Source organism: Ciconia boyciana, chromosome 6 (genome assembly GCF_034638445.1).
Source record: "Ciconia boyciana chromosome 6, ASM3463844v1, whole genome shotgun sequence".
In the NCBI taxonomy this organism is placed as follows: Eukaryota; Metazoa; Chordata; class Aves; order Ciconiiformes; family Ciconiidae; genus Ciconia; species Ciconia boyciana.
This window is the reverse complement of record NC_132939.1, coordinates 26,480,115-26,502,531: the sequence shown is the minus strand read 5'-3', so window position 1 is coordinate 26,502,531 and position 22,417 is coordinate 26,480,115. Positions and strand designations below refer to the sequence as shown.

Genomic DNA, 22,417 nt, shown 5'->3' with positions numbered 1-22,417 from the left:
CCGGCTGCAGCACTCCTGCGCTGACGGGAGCAGCGCCTTGCACCAAGATAACACCCTCCCTGCCCCTGCTCAGGATTTCCATGTTTGCATCCAAGTACTGTATTTACTTTCTGGCCACCATGCCCAGCGCCCAGCTGGGATTTTGTGTTCGGTGAACCGCTGTGTTGCCGTAAGAGCCCTAGCTCCTGCAACAGCTCCCAGGCCACCGCACACCCCCCGGCAGCCCTCCAAACCTGCTCTGCGACTAGGTGCCCGCTTTTTAAGACTTTCACACAACTCCTTGTTGTCTCGCTCAGCATACATGCAATCATGAGTCCACCACTAGCTTGCCTCTTTTCATTACTTGCGATTTGCCCAGACTTTATGTGTTGCCCACAAACATAATCCAAATTAACTTTGTGTTTCCTTCCAGGACATGGACAAACTTAGAATCATAGAACCATTTAGGCTGGAAAAGACCTCTAAGACCATCGAGTCCAACTATAAATCTAACACTGCCAAGTCCACCACTAAACCATGTCCCTAAGTGCCACATCTACACGTATTTTAAATACCTCCAGGGATGGTGACTCAACCACTTCTCTGGGCAGCCTTTTCCCATGCTTGGTAACCCCTTCAGTGAAGAAATTTTTCCTAATATCCAATCTAAACCTCCCCTGGAGAAACTTGAGGCTGTTTCCTCTTGTCCTGTCACTTGTTACTTGGGAGAAGAGACCGACACCCACCTCTTGATTAGCATCAAGCCAAAAAAACAATTCCCAGCTGACATTACTAGAAATACGTTATCAGCAATGGCTCTCCTTTTGTGTCACACTGTGACCTTTCATTTAGTCAGGTTTTTGTTTATTCACAGAATCATTGAACAGTTTGGGTTGGAAGGGACCTTTAAAGGCCATCTAGTCCAACCCCCCTGCAATAAGCAGGGACATCTGCAACTGGATCAGGTTGCTCAGAGCCCCAGCCAACCTGACCTTGAATGTTTCCAGGGATGGGGCATCTACCACCTCTCTGGGCAACCTGTTCCAGTGTTTCACCACCCTCATCGTAAAAAATCTCTCCCTTACATCTAGTCTGAATCTACCCTCTTTTAGTTTAAAACCATTACCCCTTGTCCTATTGCAACAGGCCCTGCTAAAAAGTCTCTCCCCAACTTTCTTACAAGCCCCCTTTAAGTACTGAAAGGCCGCAATAAGGTCTCCTTGGACCCTTCTCTTCTCCAGGCTGAACAACCCCAACTCTCTCAGTCTTTCCTCACAGGAGAGGTGTTCCATCCCTCCCATCATTTTTGTGGCCCTCGTCTGGACCTGCTCCAATAGTGTGTGACAAACTGAATCATTCTAGCTGCTTATTTGGATGGCCTGTGGCACAACTGTAGTGCATTAAACATGCAAGACATACCAACACTTTTACCTTTATCAAGCAAAATTATAGCAACATCAGAAAATCACATCATGTTAGAAAAGACCTATTTAAAAAAAATCTGTACAGACTGATTATTACGATTAACACCCCCTTAAATCATGACCAATCCAATCCTTATCAACTATTACATTATTTTACTGGAAGCCAACATCAGACTGCAGGTAGCCTAGTATTCTAGTTTACCCAGATTAGACTTGGTATTAGCTTACTTGTTTATGACTCACACACAGCATTTTTTTCAGCCTAATTCATTACATATACTTTTTTTTTTTAAAAATTAGCTTTTATGGCCCAGACAGCACTGCTCAGCCAGCCCTTTTTAAAATCCCTGGATGCAAGTTAGCCAGAACAGCAAACTGAAAAATGTACTGCTGTAGTAGCTGCTGTTTGGTAATTTCCCAAGCTACTGCTACAATAGAGAGCATTACACTGCTGCTGTAACTGGTACCATCATCTAGCTTTTCTGCCAGCTACAAGAAAGAAACATTAGACATTTCTCCAGTTCCAGGCATCAGTAGATGACTGTGCTTTTAGGACTCTTTTAGCTTCTGATGTATTTAAAGCTGCTTTTAATTTATCCTAATTTCACTGACCACTGGTTTCTCTTTCTTGCCCCTTCTCTTCCCCCTTTAGTTTTCCACAACTACAAGAGTCTAGTTCACATTCTGCACTTTCCACTCCCTCCACTTCATTGTTTTGGGGGGGTTTTGGGGCAATTTTTATAGTTGTGTTTGTTCTTACACCTATATATGAAGATCCTCTGAAGATTTCAGATGTGGCTAAGCACCATGTAAGCATAAGCAGAGCAGGCTCCTTGGCTACTGCTGAAGGTATTCCTGGGGGTACTTGGCCTCCCATGCACATGTCCCTGTGGCCATCAGGACAGTCAGTCTTCCCAATGCTGGTGTGCACCCAGCCTACTGCAAAGTCCTAGCAGCATGTCAGAGAGGACAATCCCTAGGTGAGAGAGATGCTGTGAAGATCCAGGTGCTGTTTGCACACAACATCAAGTCCTTTGTACAGTAAAGGCAGTGGTGGTATGACGCACAATGCCCAGGACACCAGCGTGAGTGCTACAAATCCCAAAAGGCATCCCCGAGTTCACAGGCACATAACCTCTCCCGTTTTCTTTACGAAGGAGGCAAGGACCTGTTGCATTTCCGCATGACACACGTTATGTGTCACGTTGCTCACATGTTGCTCACAATCAGGGTAGTAGAAAACACAAGAACATCTGAGCTGTTAATCTCTAACGCAGGGAAAAAATGTCCAAATGGGATTAAGCATGAACTAACCTGTGAATTCCTATCCTCAAGTATGCCGCCTTTATCACTGCCCCTCTTGTAGTTATTAGTTAACAGCCACAGACTCTTATCTGCGTGGATCAGCCTCCAAAACAGAGCTTTAATTTTACATTTTACTGGCACGTTTCCCAGATTGGGACATTCTTGCATGTGAAACAGCCGTATAGGAATCCATCCCCTCCTCAGCACACAGCTCCTTCACTCAGTTTCTCACTGCCAGCCTTCTGGAGGTCATCCCCTCTTCTTTTAAGAAAGATCTTGCGTAGCTTGTACCCCATTTTAGTTTTAAAGTGCAGGCCCATGGTGAAAGATGGACTTGAATTCATATGCTTTTTCTACAGTTGCATATTATTACCAGAAATAGTAATCCAGAACAGTCAGCTACTGATGAGCCGAGAAGGAGAGGAATAAAGCACAGCATTCAAGGCTCCGAGCTCCCCCCTAAGCAGCCACGAAAGACCCAGGCTGACTGTTTTCCCCGAGGTGAATTCACTTACCAAGGTCCTCGGCCATGCCAACCATTTCAGGTCACTTTATGAAGTACCAGCTGGCTACACAGCTTACACTCGCAGCCAATGCAAACACCGAGAGATCCCACAAAATAAGAGGGAGAACCAGTTTGCTCAGAGGAGGACCACTGTCCACAGACAGACACTAACCCCATGCTCTGGTGGGAAAATTGCTTTCGCCTTGACAGTTGCCACAGCACTGGCTTAATTTCCCCCCCACAAAGTATGACATTGCTGTGGGTGAAGCTGTCCTCCATCCGGCAGTGCAGCAGAGCAGCATCCCGGCAGAGTGAAGGCTGGCAGCAGGGCAAGACCCGATGACCTGCCTCCCAGCTTGATGCAAGGCCAGGGCTCTTCCCCGACAGCCACAGAGCAGGGCTGAATGCAGCCTGTGCAGCTGGAGACAAGCTGGGGCAGTCACAAATTCAAACTTAATTAGTGAAAATTATAGGACATGGATGATGTAGGATTTGAGCAGCATGGGCTGCGACTAGGACTTGTTTAAATCATTGTCAATTACTCCACTACAGTCGGTAGCCATAAATTCACCAGAAGAGAAGTATGAAACATTTAATTTGAGTTTTGAATTCTCAAAACACTGAAGAAGGTCAGGAGTACAAGAAAGATACCTGGAAGCACCACCATTTTTGCTGCAGCTTTCTGAAGAAGCTTGGAAAGCAAGCTTCAAAACCATGAGACTTAAACCTTTTTTACAGCAGGGAGGGCTGAGAGTTCTCAGTGGTTCAACAACTTGCTCAAGACCAGCAACTGACACAACAAACAGCATTGGGGTGCCATGACACCAAATTCCCAGTGTCATCCCAACTGGTGGGGAACAGGGAAATTCCCCGTTTGCCAACCTGGAAGTCCTCCTGTCATTTCAAGTGGATGCAAGATGCGTTCACACTGTCATTCTTACGTGGTTCACTGGCAAAACATGACACCAAAAGCTGCCATGATCTACTTCATGACAAACACGTTTCAGAGGGGGAAGAAGGAAAAGAACCTCTGAAATAATCCCTGAACTAGTCTTAAGTTTGTCTTATGGTGGCTTCTAGTGAAGGTGAAAAATGCTGCTGACTTTACAGGATTTGACACAAAATTCTGTATTATGGTCAGTTGGGAGCATTTGCCCTTTGTTGATCTCAGAGTAGGAAGCTAGTGTCATGGATCAGCACAAGCCTCTGAAAACTGGGTATTACTTGGTGCAACTCCTCTACGTTAAGTGTTGTGTAAGGACTCAACACAGTGGGATGCTGACAACGTAAAGCTCCCATGCAGCCTAAGCCTCTGAAACAGTGTGGCATGCCACAGAGCCATTGCAGCTACTCACTGCAGCTGAAAGAATAAGCAAGTGACTTGTGTTTTTAAAATACACTAAAAATAATTCCCTTGAACCAGAAATTTCTCATTTTTGCTGTACTTGTCTCTCTGCATTGATCTCACAGATTCATAGTTTAAGGGCGGAAAGGAGAATCAGGTCAACCTGATCCCCTGTACATCACATGCCTTTACCTTTAGCCTACAAACAGGACAAAATCTCCATCGGAGTCTAGCCAGGATAAGAGAAGCCAACGCTTTATCAGAAGTTCATTTCAATTGTTAATCCCCATCATGGACAAGCTATATGTGAATCTCCCTAGTTCTGGGCACCAGTCAGCAGTTCTTTCAAAGGGCCCTGCAACCCAGTGGGAAAGGCTGAAATACCTGGCACATTGGGACGCTGCTCTGAGCAAATGGACAGAATTGCTTCCCAGGTTAATGGCTGTAACAAACCTCACCATCTTTGGTCAGGACTATCAGTTGCACTTCTTTGCCTTCTTCAACATAAACATATACCTACACTTATAAAGTTAAAACAAATAGGCACAAAACCCCAGCACTAAAACAAGATGCTATTCCACCAACATTTTTCTCCCCAAGGACAGAATAAGAGCACAACCTAGTGCGACAGGTAAGCCTTGTTCCTTAGGGCACTACTGAAAGGTATTTGGATAGCAATAGTGATATAAGCACTGCATAAACACAGATACATAGCAGTGCCCTGGATACATACCCATGCAGTATCTTCTCAGCTTTCCAACAATTTTCATCATTCCATATAACTCTTCCAATTTTCTCTACATTATTTTAAGATGCTGGCACCAGAAAGCCATGCCGATACAAGACTGAGTTTGAAGTAAACATAAGGGTTACAGACATAAAACTACCTCATCACCCTGATTCATTACCTCCCCATTTGTGTGTCCAAAATCACAGTCGTCTTTTCCAGTGAGGACCTGGCACAGAAGGCTCCCCGGAGCTGCCTGCTCATTCTGACCCCCATGTGCTCACATAGGACCGCTCAAGACAAAGCCCCCTCCTTTGAAGATCACGTTCAGGACAAGCCTTTCCAGGTTCATAACTCTCCACTTGTCTGCATGCAAATGATTTTGTTTCAGTGGGTCCATTTACCAAACAAACTGCATTATTCTGTCCTGCCCCTATCAATAGCTATAATTCACCAAACTTGTTTCATCTACACATTTTGCCAGTGGTGAGTCATGCCTTCTTCTGCATCACTGAGTTAAGTGTCAGGCAGAATTGGCTGCTCACTTCCCCTCATTTGAAGGGAAGGGTCATCGAGTCTACTTCTTTGAAAACGCTGTCTCCACATATCACGTTGCAGAGACTCTTCTGTAAAATGATCAAGCTCTAGCTTAAAATAGCTGGATTATAGCTCCCCTCGTCTAAGGTGGCAATGCCAGAGCCTTGATCTTTTGGCGCTGAAAAACCATTTTCTACATTCATCTTAAAGTTAATCCACAAACGGTTGATTTGTTAGTGTGCTAATACAGTCCTTTAGCTTAGAGTATCCTTCATCCTCCTTACTGTTTATACTGCCGCTTCAGTTTATTTATTGGATGCTGACTCTCTATCAATGACTACCTTCACTTCCTAAGCCACTTGTATTTTATTGATATTTTTTGGCATTAGATATTAATTGGGTTCTCATGCACTGAATTAACTGCCTTATATACCTAACTATATCACATCTACGGATCTTTCTTTAAACAAACGGTAAGCTTCTCAAAGAACAAAATCAGACCTGTTTGAGAATTGCAAGACACTTTCCATAACATCAAGTTTCAAGCATTAATTATTTTATATTTACCCAGGATTGGTGTCATGCTACCCAACCTATAATTCCCTGGGCCATCCACTTGGCCATTTTCAGAACCGCCCCAATGCGATCACTCTTCCAGTCTCCTGGATTTGCTGTGATCCACCAAGACAGATTAAAAATGAACATCAGCAAGCTAGAGACCTCCTCTCATTTATCTAGTGCTCACTTTGTTTCAAGGGAACAGGCTTTTTCCTAAGTGCAGCTGCCAGCAAAACTTTGCTTACCCACAGGAACCATGCTACGCAACTCCTGTGCGGGTCCCTGGATCCCTACTTATAGGGCTCAACTTTTGGATAATCAACTTATCCTTTCCTTGCTGCTGGCCCAGATGGCAGTCTCGATGACAATCAAGAGCACACAACTCAACAAAGGGAAGTTATGTTTGGGTCTGGAAAAGTTAACTTTTCCATCACACGGATGCTTTTACAGAAAGCAGAGATGTGAATTTCCTGCCTAAGTGACCTTCTACTCCCATCCGTGGACAGACAAAAAAAGGCTGGAGTGAGGAAGCACTTGGTAAGCATGCAGCAGGCTGGGCCACTGCAGTGCTCCTGCTCTTCTGCTGTGCTGGGAGAGGAAAAGACATTGGAGTGCCTTTAATGTTTTATAAGGCACGCACAGAAAATTCACGACGCACCGGTCAGGTCCTGCCAGCCTCGCCGCACGCCTGGGACCCTGCCACATAGCACTCAGCACCTGCCTGCCGCCTGCTGCCAACATCGCCCTGCCGCCCACCATGAGCTCACGCACATCCAGAGGACCCCTGTGTTGTGCAGGCTGGCCAGCCTAAAAATTTCCGTGGGTGAGCAACACCAGTGATTCACGTATTTGAACATCGACGGAGGTAAAAAGGGAAAGGGAAGGGAAGGCGTGGGGGTGGGCAGGAAGCAAACCCCAGACACTACTTTCTAAATAGCAGATGTGGCTATTCTGGCTAGCAAACTTCCACTTTAATTTCTAACCCACAGAGATGGGAAATGATTCATGAAAAATCAACAGGATAAAATTAGCTGGAAGGCAGAGAGATAATTCATGCAACCCAACTGTCATGGGCTGAAGTGCCAGCACTACCAGTGCTGCCTGGCATTTCAGCCTCTGGTGCCCTTCAGTGGCTGGCACCCGGCCAGCAATCAGCTCCACATATATTTCCTTAGTGTCTAAATTAGCCCCTCTGGAGAGCACATCCATCTTTTAACAAGACAGCCTTTCACTCAACACTTTTCTAGAAGTTCCAGTTTTTTATTTAAAAAAAAAAAAAAAAAAAGGAATACCTGCAGTACTCTATCTTTTTCTTCACTGGTGAATGTTTAGTGATGTTAGAGGGGATGGACTGATGGGACAGACAGGTTTGCACACACATCTGTAAGCCATGGCCAAGCTATGCACAAAATTCAAACTGCCCCATCGAGTCGGAGAGCTCAGTGCATTTCACCAGAGCATCCTCTTCCTGCACAAAGCCAACAATGCGCTCAACAGTGACAACCGCTGGTCTGCCTTTATACATACTGGCGATTTTTGTAAGGCTGCCTTTAAATTCTGTCATGTAAAAAGCATGAACCACAAAACACAGTTTCACCCTTGATACAGCCACATGACAGCGAGTTTCTTGAGCAGATGGTATTACTTCCAAATTGCAAACCTCTTTACCCCAAGGGCAGATGAGAAACCCCCACCCCTTCTGGACTTCCAGTAGGCACTTGGTTATGGAGCAATGTCCCTTCCCACCACCCAACTCAAAAGCTTCAGGAGTCAATCCTCAAATTGTAGAGCCTCTGCAGCACCAGTCTCAGCTGCAGGGGCTCCCCGTTCAATTGGGACCTATGGGTACAGACACAAAATAAAGATGAAATCCTGCTTTTGTACCATTTGTCCAGTTGGTGCCTGTTCTTTCTGTTGAAGGATGTTACATGACAGTTCCTCTCTGTTTGTTACAGTGGTTTGACTCTACTTGAGCTTCAGGACACAGCAAGTGGCTCCTTTCTTTTCACTTGTTCAGCAAAAAGGGAAAGCGTATTTGGGGGGGGAGAATGAGAAGGTAGGAGCAAATCATATTTTCATTTGTTCCTAAAATTCTAACAAACTAGTTCAGTCCTTTAAAAGCACTAATGAACACACCAGGCAGAACAAGAACGAATCAACTGTTCCACAAAATGCAGAAGAAGCAAAAGCAAGAGCCATATTTATTTCTCCTCATTTGTACCCTCTTGCAGGCCATTAGGGAGATAAGATCTCACAGTACAACAGACATTATTCAGGGCTGGTAAATCTGTCTACAGGTTAGGGGCTCATGTTACACCGCTTGGATGAGTACTGGCTGAGCATGGGTCACACCGACCCCCTTTTCCTTGGGGCAGGCAGCAATCCAGATACTCCCAGTGTCAGATCTGCCAAGAAATCAGATATCCGTGTGCTGGATTCACCACCACCACCACCATTTGATCTGCACATTCCCTTCCATACAGAGAGAGGGATGTTCAGACCCTGTATATCCTAACGCAGCTAACTGCAAAAAAGGTTCCAGCAGGGGCCAAGCACTTCTGGTCCATTCCTTCAACCCCTGCTCCTCAAGTGTATCTTCTACATAAAGGTACTGGGTTGCACAAAAATACCTGGTTCTCTACACTACAGACATTTTAAAAAAGCCAATTAGCAGAAGCGTGGAAAGAGCCCAAGAACTCACTCAATTGCAGTCGAAAAAGAAGAGGGAGCACGTCACAGTGACTTCACGTATACAAGTCACTGAGGGACTACAAAAGTTCACCGACTACCCCAAGAGAATTCAAAAGCAACATTTCAACACCTGACTACGGAATGAGACCTAGTTAAAAAAAAACCCAACCAACCACCAGTTAAGTCCATCAGACCTAAAGAGGATATGTTAGCATCTGATTTAGTTGGTGCTAGCTCTCAACACGTCCAGGAGATGCAGTAAGTGGATCCACCTTTCTGGAGGCACTGCCTTTGCAACAGCAATGCAGCGTTAGCTGGTGGGATTCTGCATGGAGGGTCAGGTACTGCTGCATACATCCAGCGGTCCCTCACTACATGATTTAGGAAATATTTCCCAAGGAACAAAGCAACTTACACACATACCATACATAAGAAAGTTCTCTTCCCAATCACGAAGGGAAAAGAAGTTAAGTAATTAAAAAGCTTCTATTCTTCAAAAGCTGGTTGATCTCATTTCAGCTCAAAATAGATAATCTGCATGCCTAGGTGTGTACACATGACAACTCTAGAACTTTTTTTATTGTTCACAAAAGTATGTTCATGTGTCATCAGTATTGATTTTTCCTTCAGTCAGTTTCCAAGTATTTTCATTAATTTCCTCTGAAGGGATGAAAGGACTGGACTCTGCGAACTGTGGTGTATTTAACATTTGCATTAGCCTTTCCAAGCAAAAGGTCTCCAATTTAAAGAAAGCAGCAGACCACATGAAATAGTCCAGCAGCCTCAGAACAAAAGAAATTTAAAAAAAACCCCAACAGCAAAATCCCTCAATATACACAGTCATGAGGAAGTCAAGCTTTATCCAAATGAAAGGTGTAGAGGAACACGCTAGAAGTGGAAAGGTAATCCCCAACAAACTTACGACATATTTCAAGGAAGATGCTATGTACACCTAGTCTGCTCAGCTGTTTGAGTCTGCAGTTGAAAGACCACATTTAACTCCACTCAGCATACTACGATACAGTTTATATGATACATTTTCAAAATAAAGCTTCATTGTACCGAAAAGGAATGTACTGGACAACATTTCATGTTGGTTATCAGCCTGGAAACAGCTGATGTCCCTGACCAACGTCAGCTCCAGTTACTGGCCTTCGACACCCTGAAACACTCTGAAAGGGCGTTTGCGGGGAGCCACGGGAGCTGCGTGCCCACAGTGCCCTGATCCGCACTCGGGAGCCGGGAGCCAGCACTCTCCAGCGCGCAGGGATGACCTGGCCTGGGGACCAGCAAAGGACGCTCAGTGCATCGGCTCCCTGCTGCACGGTGCTGTGCAAGGCGGGAGCACCACTGGCTCTCGGGGGTAGCTAATTAAAGCAATTCTAGAGCTGCCGCACGAGATAATCCCCCACATCACCTCCCATGCACTTGCAGCACTCTGTCCTCATACATCACCCCCAGTACCCACGGTCAAGCTTCCACCAGCAAAACCCAGCCCCCAGCCCAGCTGAGACGCCAGGAGTGCCGGCCCCAGCAGGGCTGGACGCCGACACTTATTTTGGAACAGCAGTCCCTCCTCCGGGACAAGTCACTACAGTTGAAGTAAAACTAGCCTTGCTGAAAAGCCAAAGCCTAAGGAGGAGAGAAGAAAGGGGGCAGAGAAACGAAGCCATTTATCAGAGCGTGCTCAAATTGGATGACTGTGCTTACGATACCCTTCTGATGGGCCCCTTATTGATGGCTGCCTGTGACCAAGGGACTGCACTGAAATGGCCTTCTGCAGTACGCATTACTGATCTCTCTCTGGAGGCTGCCAGCTTCTGCAGCTTAAACCTTAAATTATACATATAATGTTTTTACCTCCTGACTCCAGAGAAACTGTTCCGACTCTGAAACGCCGGAGTGCTGCCTCCCTGCCTGGCAGAGAGGAGGCCTTTGAACAACAGCTGTCAAGGATACGAGCTACCCTGCTCGCACAAATGGACCAATGACCAGGAAGCACAAAAGCAAAGCCTTAAGTGTCAATAGTTTTAATTGCTTGACTGTCTCTCAGCAGAAACATAGGCTCTTGCAATTACGTGCAGAGTTTGGGATGGAAGGAGGAAAAATGCCAGTGCTAGTACCACCTTCACTGACTCTAGCTGAAGTCCGAAGACTACACGGTGAAGACAGTGACTAGACTTCTAAAAACCCACATTGTAAACGTGATTCTAGATGCCAAGTCAAAATTTACCCCCTTCACCTCTGCTTTTTTCCCTCCTTGCTCTCAATCCTCCCGGTCTTTTCTATTAGTAATGTTGTGCCTATCACGTGGTGGGCATTTTGAAGAAAAACTTCTCTAACATGGGATGCTTGTGTTGCCTTCCTTGCCAGGTTTCTTCTCCATCCACCTTTGCTGTTCCCACCTTCCAAAGAAGCCACAGGACTGCTCTGTGTTTTTCACTGCTCTTTGTTTGGCCTCTTTTACCTGCAAATTTCCTCCTTTTCTGAAACACTTTTCCCTCACCTTCTTTCTGAAGATGCCATGCAGGGCAACGTGAACCTGTCTCTCACCTTGTCCTCTCTGCCTTTTCTTCAGGAGGTTGGACTCGCTACTGGAATCCGCTTGCATGGGCAAGTTTAACTAGCAGGGATTCCTGAAAAGCAAAATTTCACTATGCAGCTTTATAAGGACCATCGCTCTAGAGGCTTTGTTTAAAAACACCTTCAGTAGCAGAGAAGAGGTCACAGGGAGAACGGAAGAGCCTGTGAAATTAAAGCCTTCTTTACTCCGCTACCGTAGAGAGGTCAGTGCAAGAGGAGGCACTAAAACTGTCTGCAGCTGCACAGGACCTCTGGTCCAAGAAACCTCACCCTGCATGACAGAGCTTCAGGCAGGAGTGCTGTACAGGAGCACTTGCGATGAAATATGCCACAAGCATGACAACAAGGGGCGAGAGGCAGAGCAGGAAAGCTAGCATCCCATGGCAGGGCTGCTCAGCAGCAGGCCGGGAAGAATTCTGCCATTTGCTCAATGCCAGCGGATGTTGCACATGCCGATCCCCCTTCACTGGCTACGCCTGTGCCTCAAGCAGCTCTCAGCCCTGGGGTCCACAGCACCTGTGCTCAGGCGAGAGCCCAGATCAGAGAACTCAATGCTGACGGCAAGAAGACGCGTCAAGCCTACCCAGTTGCGCATCCAACTGACTCCAGATTCCTTAAAATGCCAAAAAGCTGCAATCCAAACTGAGGGGAAAAAAGCTTGTTTTGGCTTTCTTCGGAATACTGGTTGTTCATAGGTCTCAGCTACACATTCCCTACGCGAAGTAGGCAGCAAAAGCTCCCACCTGCACTCACGCCACTGAGAGGAAGAGTCATTATTTCTTACAGCTACCCAACTTCATATCTTCAGATCAAGTGTTAGCAGCTTGTTTCTTCCCTCTGGAGGTCCCCCAATTAATCTACGGTATTATTATTTGATTGTTAAACAAAAAAAACCCAAACCAAAACATTTTGTCTTTGGGACTATGTTTAGTTACTCCATGCGAATCTTCACACACATGCCAACAACGCTGGATTTGCAGTAACAATTTTAAATACAATACTCCAAAATGTCATGAATATTAGGCTTTTTGCGATGGTCAAGGCAGTATTTTAAGAGTTCTGGAAACGGTTAGTAGCATTAATAGCAAGAGTGAGGCCCTGCTAATAGCAACTTTAAGAATAAATAGATAGGTAAAAGCACATGTTTCTCTTGCATAAATGGACATGGGGGAGAAAACTCCAAAAACCACAGCTTTGCTTGTGAATTAACCAGCACGAGACAGAAGTTACAAAAGGAAAAAAGAACTTTAAAAAAAAAAAAAGGATAAAGTGTACATGGTACTCTTTATAAAAAGACCAAAGACCTCTCTTGCCTGGGCTTGTCATTTTTCTCCTCAATACACATACTTTACTTTGATTCCTGACTCAGGGCAGCAACTTCCCCTCACTGCAATGCTTGTGGCCCCCCAATCGCAATGCCAGCCTGCTGCAGCAGAGGAGCCCTCCTGCTTCAGGTTCCTCTTGCAGTGTTCATGGACACAACCTTACCCCCCTCCTACCCATTTTGAGCAGGCCCATCACTTTCCAGCAAGCACTACAAGCAATCAACGGGTCTCCACCCCATTCCAGCAAGACCGACCTCGCCTTAGTACATTAGAAATAAGATTTCAGACAAGTCCCTGCTTTTGTCCTTATTATTTAAAACCAGATATGACCCTCACAATAATCTTCCCCCTTAACCTGTCAAAAAAGCATAAGTAATTGCTACCAGCAACCAGTAAGACTCACAATGAGAGAACCCCCATAAACTGGCCCAGAAAGTATTGTGCTTCATGCATGGTCCACAAAGATACTAGAGAAGCAATAGGCTGCTCTTCTGAAACCAGCAAGCTCTGCACCAGAGCCAGCACCAAGCTGGGAGAGCACAGGACCTCCCTCACAGGACAGGCAGAAGGAGCAGCAGCATTTGACATGACCCTCAGGCAGGAGGGAACAGCGGCTTCCCCTGGTCCTGCTACTCCATGCCACAGTGGGATCAGTCAACTCAGTACCCAGCCAAGAGCCAGGGCAACCTTCAAGCGTCTCCTGCTGCAACCTCAAATCCTCTCCCGTGAGCGGTTCCAGCTAACCAGCCTCTGCCTTGCTAACAGTCCTTCTGCCGGCCACACCAACAGCCCCGATGCTTGAACTCTTCGCAAACTGCACGTGATTCAAGAGCCCTACATCGCTCAGCTCTGTGCTAAGCTATTATTTTTGGAGCAGGAGCACCTTTGGTCAAAGCACCCCTTGCAAGAAGCAAATACGCATCATCCGAATACTTTCATTTACGATTGCAGCTTGCACTTGAAAACAAAAAATGCGCCATCCTCATCAGGGATGCGAGTCTATTGTGGGGTTTATACACAATACATTAGAAAGTTGAAAGAGTCATTTCCCTTTCCACTTTCATTGCTTAGAATCTTGGTGATTGCACAAACGGAAATTTAGGGGACAAAAAGCCCAACCCAAGCAGCACGCCTGTGCTCTGCCGGTCTCAGGGGGAGTCAAACCTCACTGGCAGGACCAGATCCAGGGGACTGCTGGATATTTGGGGCTGGGGCTCCTTCGCTGCTCAAGAAAACACTGTGCACACCTGCAGTGCTGGAAAACAACCCTTTCTTACGGTCAGGTCAGTATTTTTTTTTTAAGCTGGTTCTGCCAGTTCTCCTCCAGAGAAGCAGAAACTCTCCTACTGCCAGTTAATGAGAAGCATTAATCACTGGAAAAAGAGGAAGCAACACGGAGCCAACAGTTTTGCCCAAAGGCCAGGTTTTGTTTTTTTTTTTTCAGGGATCTGCAACAGGATGCTGGAAGCATCTTCCTTTTCCCTTCGGAATACGCCGAGGGTAAAGGAGTTTGGTTAAAATAAAAAATATATATATAAAAACCATGCTCTTTTAGAGCATTTGCAAAGCTGGAAAGACTCAATAAGTTTAAAAAAAAAATAATAGAGGGAAAAAGGCCAAAAAATATGCATTTGGTGAAGTTTTTCCACACGAGTCAACGAAGTATCCTGGCTAAACGCTGCAAGGGCAACTCTTCCGTTACACTCTGCAATGGACCCGGGAGACGTTGCAGGCACGATGCCTGCAAGCGGGGTGCAATTACCGCGGGGTTCCCGCCGCCCCGGGCTTCGCCGCGCCCCGCTCCGCCGGAGCGGGGCGCGGCGAAGCCCGGGGCGGCGGGAACCCCGCGGCGGCGGAGCGGGGCGCGGCGAAGCCCGGGGCGGCGGGAACCCCGCGGCGAAGTCGCCCGACCCCGCCGAAGAAGCGCCCGGCCGCAGCGCCGCGACCCGCCGGTGCCGCGTCCCGCGGGCTCCCGCCACAGCCCCCGGGGAGCGCCCCGCGCCGCCCCGCCCCTGCGTTCCAATGTGGCGCGCGCCCGCCCGCCCCCGCCGCCGATTGGCCGCCGGCCGCGTCACTCACCGGCCCCGCTAACGGCCGCGGGAAGGGGAAGGAGGGGGGGACGACGATGAGGGGAAGGGCGGGCGCAGCCGCGGCGCGGGCGGGAGCGTCGCGGCGGGGAGCGGCGGGGACGGGCCGGGCCCAGTGCTGCCCGCCCCGGAGGGGAAAGCGGGAGGGGGGGGGGGGCTACCTGTGCCCGCGGGTGGCCGCAGCCCCGCAGGCTGCGGGCACCCCTCAGCCCGGCACCCCTCAGCCGGACCTCCCCTCCCCGGGCTGGGCCGGGTTCTCCTCCCCCCCCGCCCCCGCGCTCCGCAGCCATTTTCGTGGCTACCTTGGCTACCAGCGGGGCTGACTCACCTCGGCGCTGCGGGCGCAGGGGGCCCGCCTCGGCGTCGGGGGGCCCGCTCCGCCCGGGGAGGGGGGAGAGCCCAGCTGGCTGCGCCCTCCCTCCCCGCCGGCCCCGCTGGCTAGTCCCAGGCGAGGACGGGTCCCGGGGCCGGGCCGGGCTCGGCGGAGGCGGCGGCGGCTCCCTCCCTCCCGGCCGTGACCACCATCTTATTAGCACAGGAAATGACATGGAGAACGGAAGAGAGGGGCGTTCGGGGGCCGAGCCCGGGGACCCCCCGAACCGGGGGGAGGCGCCGCCGGGCCGCCCGGCCCGGCCCGGCCCGGCCCGCCAGGGCTCTCCCGGGGCCGCGGCGCTCCCGCCTTCCCTCCAAATACCCGGGGTGGAAAGAGAGGAGGGGAGAAAAAAATAAAAAACCGAAAAAGCCGCACAAAGCCGGGGAAAAAAAAAAACAAAACAGAAAAAGCCGAGCAAACCCAAACCGCCCCCAGTTCCCACCTCCTGCTCCGGAGCCTGCGAGTTCCGCGCGGAGCCGGCGGCGATCTGCGCCCGCGGCCGGCCGGGGGCTCGGGGGGGCTCTTAAGGACAAAAACGGCCCGGGCGGCCCTCGGGCTGAGCGCGGGGGGAGCCGCCGGCCGAGGGGGCCCGGCCCGGCGGAGCCGCTGGGCTCCCCCCGGGCGCTGCCGCGGCCACCACCTGCCGCCGCCCGGCAGCTGCCGCGGCCCCCCGCGGAGCGGGACCGAGCCGCCCGCCCGCGCCCTCGGGGCCGCCCGCCTCTGCGGGACGGCGGTGAGACGTGCCCCCCGCCCGGGGACGTGCCCCGGGGCTCCTCCACCGGCCAGGGGAAGAGGCTGAGTTGCCCCGGGGCGGGCCCCTCTCCCAGCGGCAGGACGCGCCTCTTATCGCCCGTTCGGAGCCTCATGCCCTTCTGCGAGCAAAAAGTGAATGTGAAGACGCGGTGTTTCCCTGGCGCTCAGAGCTCGGTCGTATTTCAAATTACCCCCCAAAAAAGCAACCCACCCGACAGCAACAGCAACAACAACAAACGCTACCCTCGAGCTCTGTGCAGAAGTTACGGGCAACATGACGGATGACAAAAAGCGTAATTTAATAACATAATTTAATAGACACGGAAAGCATGTCTCACCAATAAAACAAATTCTAAATAAAACCATATGCAAGCATTACATTTGAAACAATGCAAACTGTTTAGCTGCTTTGCCAAAAGAGGCACAGTGGGGGGTAAAGAGAGGGATGGATAAATAGCCATAATTTTCCAGTTCCTTTGGTTGACAATGGGCTTGTATGCAAACAGGGCTGTGGTGACAATGTGCATGCTTGGATACTTGGAACTACTTCCCTTTTTCTGCAGCCCTGAGAAATACTCTTTTCTGCAGTCCCAAGAAATAAAATTATTTCCTAATATCCTCCCCCCTGAGGTACTTACTATAAAAGGATGGTGTGGAGCAGAGAAAAATCAGCAAGGGCACAAAGTAAAAAGGATGTAGCCCAAGCAAAACAGAGGCCCACTTCTGCCATCCTCGAGCTGCTTCCGCTGCCGTCACTGAGAATTTGGGGGGTGGCAGGACTTCAGGATCAGGTCTCGATGTATCACTTAAGTCAGCAAAAGATAATTTGTCTGGCAAAACAACGAGGAAGGTAATCAACTCGGGTTCAAAACAAGCTCGCTTTGCAAAGGCAGCCAGTGTGGCACAGATGATTATTCAGAAGTTCAAGTGAGTATCATTCATCAGATCTCCAGCTGTGGTATGCTTTTTGTTCCCCGTTTCTAACCTCTGGGGAGAATTCCCACTCAGAGGGTAAGCGTGCTGTGTAATTTTACCCCTTCCAGTAATCACAGATAGATGGACTTTGAGGCACTTGCACTTGCCTGGGAAAGACATACCATAAGCTGTCAGCACCTTCAGACTCCTCAGAAATATTAGAGATCCTAATAGAGCTGCCCTAGTTTGCAGTTTCTGTGTGCTGAAATGTGTGAGAACACTAAACTGGCAGCAAGTACAACAATGGGCTTGTAAATATGATTGATGAATGAACCGAGAGAAAAAATAATAATTAAAAAACCAATAAAAATCATGGAAGTAATACAAATGCACACTGAATGCCATGCTAATTTGGAGTAATAGTTTTGTTGTAGCTGTTGTAGTCTAACGCTGTAAGAGCAGGCTCAAAGGGAGGCATAAAGCTTTTATTTATAAAGAAAATTAAATATGTAAGTACAATATAAATAACAGCTATTATGTCTCCTTGCAAACACGGGCATGCTAATTTATTGGGAGGGAGTTGCCTTGTCTTAATGTGTGCCTGTTGTCTCTATACATTTAATAGTCAGGCAATAAAATCGCCGTGAAGAAGATTTTGTGTCTTTTCTTTCTAGAAACTAATTACAGAAGGAACACAGTGCAAACTTGCACTCTCCCTGCAAAAATCTTACCTTTGGGGCTTGGAAAGGCTCCCCCTTCCTCAGCAAACTGCCCCCTCAATTATTAAGAAGACATAGGATTAATTTTTTTCTAATGAGTGCTTCAGCACTTTCTTGTTGCATTCAGCCCCCACTCCATCACCCACAGCAATTCCTCTCTGTCTGCCGGGCCCTCAGAAAAAACTTTACAAACGGCAACATCAGTTAGGAATGAGGTAATTAGGTGTCGACTTTCCAGTATTGGACTGTCAAATCTGTTCCTCCATGAAATGCTGGATAGTCTCCCAGAGAGGCAAAAGGATTCTTCTACTGACGCTGAGCTTTTAGCCAATGGTATAAAAAAGAATGCATGCAAAAGTGGATAAAACAGAATCCAGCTTGTCAACAACTACGCTTAAATGGTCTTCAGAGCTCAAGATGCTGTGAGTCGGCAGGTACCTCTGTCAGCTGCAAAGTCCGACCCCTGCAGCAGAAGCGACTGGATGTATTCTGTGCAATGAGCACCTCATTCCCTAAAAACGCCTGGTGGCTCAGGTGCAACACTGCAAAGATGGGGGAAGTCAGGACCCGTGTTGGAGGTGGGGTAGTGGCGGGCTGCCACCCCTGCAGGCATCTGTCTTGAACAGGATGCCCAAGGAAAGGTAGAAAAGCATTCAGGTTCTTCTGCATTCAGGTTCTTCTACAAGCCAACATGCATAGCATCCATCACATTACTGAATATTCTCTCGTTACTGAATATTGTCAACATCCTACATAACCACATCTATACCAAGAGGCTGGCATCTGCTTCCCAGGCTTCGAGGAATGAGTTGCTTGGGGCCAGACTGCCTCTTCCTCCAGGAAAGATCGCTCGGTTGCAAACAGAAAGGAAAATCCTACTGCCATTACCCAGACAACACCTTTCCTGCACACAGAAAAGATTCAAATCTGCAGGACCATGGCGCTGATGCTCTCAGTCAGTGTGAAGTTAGCTGGCTGATAAGTCTGTTAACAGGCTTTTAGTGTTAAAAACACTGGTAAGAAGGCACGCCAAAATTAGGGACGTTTCTCTTCCATACTGATGGGTTGTTGGATGGTGAATCGGAATACAGATTTTTCCCTTTGAAAATCTGAAAATGTTCCACAAAAGAAAAGAAAAAGGAAATTACATGACTGAGAAGGAAACTCAGCCAGAAACCCATAGTTACAAATGACCATAGCAGGGTGGGACAGGCCCCGAAAGAGGCGCGGGGGAAGAGCTCTTTGAAGAGCGCGTAACTGTGCAGAGCTGCAGCTTGTGTTTATTTCTGCTGTACAACAGAAGCGGCGATGACCTTTACCCAGCAGTGCTGTGTCTTTTTCCTCATTGTGCTATATGAGTCTTTCACCGTTATCGGTAGAAGAATATGAATGCTTTAGCAATGCAGTGGTCTCCATTAATTTCATGGATGTCACTTGATTAAGCCTGATGAACTATCCCCCAAGGAGGCAGATAAATATTGCTGTGTTCAACTGGAAAGCAAGAAACTTCTGGGTGCAACCTTCTCCCCTTTCCTCTCTCCTCCAGGCCCTGGCAGTTGTGCCACTGTCTGCTGGAGCGTGTCTTGAGAGGTAACCCAAGCCTGCTCACCCCCTGGCCACAGCAGCTCTGGTGCTAACAAGAGAGGAGGAAAAGGCACTGCTAGGGACAGTGGGGAGGGTGGGATGATCCTGCCTGGGGTTTAGATCAGTGTACGGAGCCAGGGAGCCATCCCTGGGAATGCTATAGAGCTATATGGGAATTTGAGGGTATGGTCTGATGATAAAGGTGCTGTGATGCAGCAGGTAAGTAGAGCCACTCCAGCAGGCATGGTCCCTTAGGCTGGTACTGCTGCCCTCTCTGAGCTGGCTGGCTAACCCAGCAGAGAATTAGCCAGGCAACTGCCAACACCAGCGAAAGGAGGTGGTGGGACCGTGCTGTTGGGGGAGAGGAGGAAAGCTGGACGTCTCCCATGGCAATGCTGAGCCACTGGATCAGCCTCGGCATCCGCACCTCCGAGGCAGTGCTGGCTTTAGGATTTCCTGCTCTGTGGCGGGTGGGTGCTGCCATAGCTGCCCAGCCCCAGCTGTGCTGACAAGGCTGTTTGCAGGCCATGAACTGGAGCAGAGAGCTGAACTGGGTTAAAAATAATCCACCAAAAAAAGAAGAAAGCTGCTTAGTTATCATAGTACTGGTGCATGCATGTGGATTGCCTTTTACCCAGATCGGTGCCCATTTCTCTGGCTGCAGGGATGGCAGCGGGAATGAGCACTCAAACCATAGCCAGAAACCCAGAGATTAGATCACCTGCCCAAGACCAGTCCTGAAATATTTTGGACTAGATGAGGTACATAGAAATAGTGCCTTTTGCAAACACTGGGGTTTGAGAATTTGCTCTGGTGTGTTTTTAATGAATAATCAGAACTGCTTTTCCATATGAAATGGTCTCTCTGTAGCTGGCCCAAAGACTGGAGAGCGAGGAATGTCTCCACTCACAAGAACTTCAGAACTCAGTGGTTTGTTTCTAGGCATCCGTCACATGTTTTGGCAGTCCATAGGAATGTGCACTTCTGTATATCACAAGCAGCTACCCTGTCTTGAGCCAAATAACTTATGTTTAACTATAAAGCTGTCTTTAAGAAAGACACCGAGTTCTGATCTGAAGAAATCAAGAGATAAAGAATTTATCTTTTCCTTTGTTCTCACCCTCATCATTCTGAACGTGGGCTTGAATTCTCTGTATGAATTTGGCTGCATCTACCTTCTAGCCACTGGTTCTTTTGATGCTTTTCTTTATACTTGTTACATTCTTGATATTCTTCTTGGGAAGATATAGCTATGCTGTAGTCTAGTCAACTCAAAATATTTCTTTCTGGATAAGTTAACAAATTGATCTCTTTAAACCTCCCAATGAAAGACATTTGTGCCAGTCCTTATATTGTTTTCCTGGTTTTCCTGTGAACCCTGCTCAGTTTTTCAACATCCCTTTTAAAATATGGTTGCCTGAACTGCCCCGGCAGTGTGGGGTCCACCTAACCAAAAATACACATATATACACACATTTCTTCCTTACTGCTACACTTTCAGGATCACCCTAGTATTTTGTCATGTCATGACACCGCAAGTTCTCCATGAACTGTTTGTCCATTTACCCTTTCCCAGAACTGCTGTCACCGAGGGGATGTTCCATCACTCCGTGGGAATGGCCTGTGCCTGCATTGCCCTGCATGGCACTGCCCGCAAAACCCCTTTCTCGGAATGGGCCCATGCTTCTGACCTCTCAGATCAGATAGCGTAACACCTCCTCTTCCCTAGCTTGCTAATCTTGATGTCACCTGTGAATTTTATCAGCAGTAACTTTATATTTAACTTTCTGGTCATTGATGGAAATACTGAATAGGTTAGATGTAAATACCCCTTCTTAGAAAGTCCCGCCACATCACCCTCTCTGTTTGCTCGGGGCTCTCCACCGACAATTTAGTTTTGAGATCCAAAAGGAACCAGTTCTTAATCTAGTTAATGGGTGCATTATTAATATAAATCATGCCATTCTGAATTGATTAAAATGTCATCAGTACTAAGTTACCAGGTTTCTGTAATGCTGTTTATTCCTACCCTGGGGGATTTCTTGGTACAAACTCCTTTAATTGGCTTCTGAGCTGGAGAGAATATGGTTCTTCTCTTATACATGGCTATGTGGGTTTCATCTGTTCAGGATATGCCGAATTTGAGTGCATATCCCAGCTGCTCCGAAGACAGCTCCTTCCATGCAGCTGGCGTAGCAGCGCCCTGCCTGACCCACTCGGCCACTGACTGCCCGGGCTCAGCCCCCGTGCATGACTGCAGGTCCAGCCTGGTGCTGGGTGCCATTCGACAGCCCACTGAGCTGATGTTTGCTTCCCTCCAACTGCACCCCAAGTGGTACGACCCCTTGTCCCATGGGACCAGCACATCTCTGAGAAGAGAGCTGGGAACGCTTTCAGCTCCCTCCTGAGATCCACGGCATCATGTGTGGCATGGGGGGAGCTCCAGATGCTGCTGCGTCATTTGCTTGGCTGCATATCCTCTCCCGGGGATATTTACCAGTTCATTACTAGTTGTTTATCTAACACAGCACCTTTGAGGCTGAGGTCCTGAGCAGGGGACACAATTTGCGAGAGGTTGTTGTCGCTCCAGCCCAAGTCTTGCAATACATGTAGTAATTCTGTTCTGCATCGCCCTTTACTGAACCCTCTACCCGCTCTTCTTCCCAGGGAGTTGCAGCTACTCTCTGCTGCTTTTGGGAAGGCTGGAGGACTCCCTTTGCTGCTTGCTTCATCGTGAGAGGATGGCCCTTGTCAGGCAGCTCTTACAGTTTGACTTTAAGACAGCCAGACGGAATGCCTCCTGCACACATCATTTACTAATATTTCATTTTATTGCAGGGGGTGGGAGCATTGTACTTCCACAGATGCTAACACAGTACACTGCAGATAGTCTGTGCTACAGTTATCTATTAGCTGTATGTTATCCTTAACAGGCTATTTTATTAAAATAAGTTAATTCAACTGCACGACCAGAGCAGAGAGCTCCAAAGCCAATAGTTCCAGCAGA

The 22,417-nt window shown here is 48.1% G+C and overlaps 1 protein-coding gene across 5 annotated transcripts in view; it reads right to left on the bottom strand.

The window, feature by feature from the left end:
- PRDM11 (PR/SET domain 11) overlaps positions 1-16,184 on the bottom strand; it is a 46,391-nt gene extending 30,207 nt beyond the window's left edge. Inside the window, exon 1 of one of the 5 annotated variants that reach the window (XM_072864660.1) lies at positions 15,882-16,184. The gene's annotated coding sequence lies outside the window, so the exon portion shown is untranslated. Of the gene's footprint in view, positions 1-15,394; positions 15,669-15,881 lie in introns of those variants that run through there. The other 4 variants (XM_072864659.1, XM_072864662.1, XM_072864661.1 and 1 more) reach the window with 4 other exon arrangements.
- Positions 16,185-22,417: the final 6,233 nt, after the last annotated feature.